Raw genomic sequence first — 6,225 nt, forward strand, 5'->3', positions numbered from 1 at the left:
AAGAGGCGCATTGTCTCCTCCGCGCCCCTTTGTGTGCCGAGCGGGGAGCCGCACACGTGAGGTTTCAGGAGGTGTGGGACCTCGGACAGGTACAAAGCCATAGACTCCACCCTCCAAACCAACTATTCCCTTCTCGGGAACCATCGTTGCCAATCTCCAGGTGAGGGCTGGAGATCACTCAAAATTACAACTGTTCTCTAGGTAGCAGAGATCAGTTCCTCTGGAGAAAATGGTGGACTCAGTGTCATTATACCCTGCTGAGGTCGCCACAGCAAATTGACACTGAGTGTCCAAGGCCGGAGCACCCACCCAGAGCCACTTTCTAGAGGCCGTTGTATTTATTTCCACAACAGGCCTTTTCCCTAGTTTATTATATTACGGTCCAGTTAAAAAACAAACATTATTCAGATATTCAAATATACAGATTAAGAACTCCAATTAAAATACAGGAATAGCAGATTTTTCAATAAGTAAATAGGAGAAAAATAGATTATAAAATACATAAAATAGCATCATAAGTGACCATTTTAAAGATTTAAACCAATAGATTTAGGAGGAACAAGGGCTGTATAATAGATCTCCTAAAGGAAACTAAGTCAAGGCTCAAAGGGGCAAGACTGAAATTAACTGCGTTCTTTAATTGCCTGAGTGCAAAATCTAGCAATTAGCTTCGTGATAACTGAAATTTCACCTGTTGAAACTGTTCAGTAACAAAGCCTTAATTGGTGTGGGATGTCAAGCACACATTTTGAATAACTGTGTAGAGCCAGTTTGGTGTAGTGGTTAAGAGTGTGGACTCTGATCTGGGAGAACCGGGTTTGGTTCCCCACTCCTCCACGTGCAGCTGCTGGTGTGACCATGGGTCAGTCATAAATTCTTTCAGAGCTGTTCTGTCAAGGGCAGTTCTTGAAGGAGCTCTCTCAGCCCCACCTGCCTCACAGGGTCTCTGTTGTGGAGAGGGGTAGAGAAAGGGATTGTAAACTGCCCTGATACTCCTTCAGGTAGTGAAGGGCAGGGTATAAATCCAGTTTCCTCTCTTCTTCTGTTTACCAAGCAGCAGACATTTGGAGGCCAATGTTGAGAGCATCACTTTCAAGAAATACCAGCATTTTCATCTCTATACAGTTTGAACAGAGCAGTTAAAAGAACACTGTGAATTTGTAGACATTGTACAAAAGCTGCTGTCTCATAGCAAGAGAAGGTGGCTGTCATTATTTCCAGGCATTACTAGGCTCATTCATGTGTTCCCAGTTCTCAAGGTATTTTTTCTCTCACAGAATAAACCACCAACAGTAATCAATAAGTTCTTTGAAGACAAGTTCAGTGAAATTTATCTGTGGCACATTCTCGTAATTAGCATGTTTCATTCATGTATTGAAGAACTGGAAAAGGAAAATAATTAAGTTGTAGAAATTCTTAAAGTCTTGCTATCTGTTCACACCATGCTCACTGAATGAAGGAGCAGCTTTATATCCCTCAAAGTTAAGAGCCTGCTAGAAGAAAAGCGTAAGGAATATCTTGATGCAGCGTATGACAAATTCTGTGCAGAAGTAAATGGCTTATATGACAGCTGCATAGAATATCCAGGAAAGGGATGAAGCCTATGAAAGAGCCTATGAAAGAATTTTCATGCTTTATCTCTCTTTATACCCATATCTGTCTCTTGAGTTGCCCTGAGCCCTGCTTGGTGGGGAAAGGAGCGGGATAAAAATTGAATAAATAATAATAATAATATGGATGTCTCTTAGTGAGTCACCCGAGTGGAATAAGATAGAATCTTCCATCAAATATATCTTGGATAGGGGTTTGGCCATAGTTGATGTGAAATGCTTTGACCAATTCCGCAACCTCAAGAAGTTTGCAAATGAATACAAAGGTGATGATGGGTTCATTAATCTTCAGGCACATTAGAAGTGCAGCAAATACTTTGAGAGTTCCAGAAACATTTTTTGTTACTCAGAACTTTTGAAGATTGCACAGTTCTTTTTTGCCATCCCGTCCCATAATGAAATGTGGAACACCTTTTTTCTCTGAGATCTCTCTGATGTCTCTGATGTAGAACACCTTTTTCTCTCTGATGCTCTGTGGAGCAAAGAACGAAGCAACGTGCCTGGAATCACTTTGAGGTATATTGTTAGTCCAGTACAATTATAGGCATATTACTTGCAAAGGATTCCATACCTATCTTTTAAGGAATAAGCAATTGTTGAAAAAGATACAATCTACAGAGAAGTGTGCTTGGGCTAGTCAGCTTAAAGGAGAAAGAACGAAGTACACCTGAAAGAGACTGACCACAAGGTATGTTTTTATTTTTACTGATACAAGAACTTTATATACAATTTCATTTTACAATTAGCTATGTGTTAAATTCAATAATTGTAACCAGATCAATTGCATCATTAAATGTTGCTATTATTTAGCCTAAATGAACCAATTAAAATTATTGTTATTTAAAAACAAGGAAGGTTAGGAATATTCATAGTAAGTAGCATTTATCACACCTTAAATAGTAGGGGTATCAGTTGTTTGAAGTAGTCAGTTGGGAAATGTGTCCTCTCTTTTGCTTTTCAAAATAAGGTAACCCTAACTGGTTAGGGTGAGAGAGAACGACTAGCCTTAGCATGGTTCCATGGCAGAGGGGGGATTTTGACAACATTACTGTTTTGTGTGGCTTTTGGGAGAAGAGATGGCTGTACAGTGGTCTGTTATGTTTTAAGTTGTGCGATTCCAGATTGTGATTTATTTTTCCTGTGACTGTTATTGTGATTTTATATACACACACACACACATATATATACACACACACACACATATATATATACACACATATATACAGAGAGAGAGTGTGTTACTGTATTTTTATGGTAAAAGTGCTTTGAATTTAGGAAAGGCAGCATAGACTTTTATAAATAAAATAAAGGGAAACTATGGGGCTAGAGGAAGATCCGCACCTGTAGCCTTTGCTAAACGGATCAACGTTTCGGGACCGGGTGCCTAAAAGGTTTCCATCACGGAAAGAAAAAGAATTCTTCTATTCAAGCAAACTATTATCAATCATAATAGTCTGAGACCAGCACAGTGCTTCACGTTTGCAACACCTGTAGTATCTCCCATAGACCAGCAGAGGGATCGGATGTGATTGTAAAGAGTGGAGTTGCGCTGATTTTAAACCAGGCTTCAGAATTCCTACGTCGGATCGTAAGGGGCGCGTCAAGCTTGTTTCCACAGGTGCTGCTCACGACTGAAGCGCCACTTTAGCATGCTGGCGGCTACAGTCGCGAATCCAGCGCTGCTCTGCTTTGCATGCAATCAAGAAAGCAACTGAGGTACTGTACCAGTGTTGGAGTTTTCCTACTTTCAGTGAAAGATAGTGGTAAATTATGAGTGATGGGGAGAAATTAGACTAATACAGCAGCAATATTCATATTTCAGATGTCTGAATAGCAGACCATTCAAATGTATCTGTTGCTCCCTTTAAGAACTAAGCGAACAGAAATTCACCAGGAAAAGCTTTTCTTATCACAGCTTTTCCTTGTTGGGGATAACTATATTTGTTGTATGGCCTGCCTGCATAATTCCTAAAGGTGCAGGACAGAGTGCTCCCTGGAGGAGGAAAAAATTGGCAGTAAATTCCAGGTGTCTGGTGTGTACAGATTGCTGATATGTATGCTTTTAAAATATGGCACTCAAGTTCTGATTTGCTTCTGTAAGATAGTGTGTTGGATACCCTATGGTCCTACATCTCAGAAATGTATTTTCTTGTATGAAAAGCTTTGGAGATGTTGTTGTGGGGAAATGTGTGGTAATTGCCTGTCCTGCAAAACTGAAAAGCACCCAAGATGCTGATTCAATAATTTATTCCTAAAAAGTTTGCAGGGGCTTTGCATATCAACTGGTACCAACAGATAATGTAAAGCATCTTTCACAAAACCGTTTTTGCATTCAATGCAGTATTCCTTTATAATCTTGTATAGTTCTTTTTTGTATTCCTGTGTGGGGCTCTGAGTCCAGTTGTTTGTAAAAAGCAGTGTTTGAGAGTCGTCTTTGAGCCTCCTGGGTGTAGTAACACCGGCTCCGCTTTTGTCTGCTTCATTAATTATAATATTTAGATTGTTCTTGAGATTGTCTATGGCCTTACTCCAGTGTGAGCTTTAATTATTATAGTTTCTGCCTCTCCAAGTCAAAGTTCACCTTGTTCAAAAATTGAGGTTAAACTATAATAGTGACCACAGATATTTAGAGAATTTTATTTCCATGTATTAGGGTTGCCAAACCCCCAGTCAGTGTGGGCTTCCCCCCAATTTTGGGGGCTCCACACTTTCCTAGAGAAATGGGCACTACCAACACTTACAGTAACTTATTGATCATATTTCTGTCTTAATTTTATCTCAAGAGTTTAGGACAGTAAAATATGTGTGTGTCCTCCCCCTATTTTATGGGTCCATCTTTGCAAATCTGATCTCAAAGGAGAGGATTTAACCCTTGAGGTTTATTCAGTTACAACATTTATACCCCACTTTTGTTTCCAGTGGGGATCCAAAGTGTCTTACAATACTCTCCCCTTCTCTATTTTATCCTCGCAACAGCCCTGTGAAGTAGGTTAGTCTGAGATGTGTGACTGAGCCGGGAATACCCAGCAAGCTTCCATGGCAGAATGGGAATTTGAACAGGGGTCTCCCAGATGATGGTCTGTCACTCAAAGCACTATACCACGCTGGATCTCAGATTAGTTACAGAAATTCCTCAATAATAGTCAATATTAGAGGCATGGTAGGTACTGAAAACCAGCCATTCTAATGCACTGACTTACAAGGGTCACTTATGATGGGTCACTGATGGTGGCTACCTTTCAGGGGATCACTGAGTAATTAAATTAGATGAGAGTACTAGGCCCTAAAGCAGAGCTGGTTCACCCATGCACAATCGCCAGCTGAAAATCACTCAATGACTTGTAGCTGAATGGGTGAGGAGCATTATATTTGAGTTGACAACAAGTGATATGAAAGCAGTTTCTGTGGATTTGATTTGTGATGGCTGATTTCAGACATTCAAGAACCGATTTTTACAACATCGTGGTTATTTGAGAGCTAGCGTAGTAGTTAGAGTATCAGATTAGGATCTGGAGGATCCTTGTTTGAACCCTCACTCTGCCGGAAGCTTGCTGGGTGACCGTGGACCAATCACACACACTCAGCCTAATTTACCTCACAAGATTTTTTGTGAAGATAAGATGGAGGAGAGGAAAATGGTGTGAGCTGCTTTGAATCCCAGTGGGGGGAAAGGTGGGGTATACATGAAGTAAGTAAATAAATAATGTAACACTGATTTTTACAACTTTTTCCCAGTTAGCACCCACAAACACAGGGGGAAGAATATATTTTACTGGGGCCCAGAGGTCCAGAAGGATCTGGTGGCAGGCCAGGCTGCCATCCCCATTACCATGACAAAAGAAATTGAGGTTAAACTATAATAGTGACCAAAGATATTTGGGGATTTTATTTCCTTGTATTAGGGTTGCCAAACCCCCAGTCATTGTGGGCTTCCCCCCAATTTTGGGGGCTCCAATCTGCCGCAGGCCATCTGGCTGGTAGGGGAAGCCTCATCCCAAACATCCCCCTTCCACATTGACATTGTCAGCATGATGACACCACCCAGAATTGACATCATCACACCAGACATGTCATGCGTCAATGCTCTAGCAGTTTGGCCAAAAACTCTATGGTTGCCATAGAGGTTTTGGCCAAAATGCTAGAGCATCACCGCACAACATGCCCAGCATGATGACATCACTTCTGGGTGATGTCATGGCAGCACGTGCAAGAAGATCCCGGAAAGGATCTGGGAGTCCCCTACTAAAAGAAAAGTAAGACCTAGCAACCCTATCTTGTATCCAGGGGTCATTTTGTAGAAAAAGAGGTGCAGGGGCTCATTAGCATAACTCATTAGCATAACATATTTGCATATGCCACACCCCCTAACATCACCAGAAGCTACCCTACAACAAGCATGAAAATACAGATCAAGTTAGTATTGCTATTTATTTTTGTGATAGTTGCTATACAAAGCCTCCTGGGTTCAGCTTTTTAAAGTTCAATTTCCTTAGAAGGGCAAATTAGCAGTGACCTTTGCTATATATGAGTGGGGTTGGTTTTTGTTTTGTAAAAGGAAGTTACGTTCTTATCACACCAATGTACCTGTATAGTTACATGAAAAATAAATTATTGC

The 6,225-nt window shown here is 40.8% G+C and overlaps 1 protein-coding gene across 1 annotated transcript in view; it reads left to right on the plus strand.

Moving 5' to 3' along the window:
* The first annotated feature begins 3,258 nt into the window (after positions 1–3,258).
* Positions 3,259–6,225, plus strand: part of LOC107112229 (putative ferric-chelate reductase 1) — a 27,610-nt gene continuing 24,643 nt past the window's right edge. Inside the window, exon 1 of the mRNA XM_015413327.1 lies at positions 3,259–3,326. The gene's annotated coding sequence lies outside the window, so the exon portion shown is untranslated. The remainder of the gene's footprint in view (positions 3,327–6,225) is intronic.

The sequence above is a fragment of the Gekko japonicus genome, unplaced genomic scaffold, assembly GCF_001447785.1.
Source record: "Gekko japonicus isolate JY-2015 unplaced genomic scaffold, Gekko_japonicus_V1.1 scaffold70, whole genome shotgun sequence".
Taxonomy (NCBI): Eukaryota; Metazoa; Chordata; class Lepidosauria; order Squamata; family Gekkonidae; genus Gekko; species Gekko japonicus.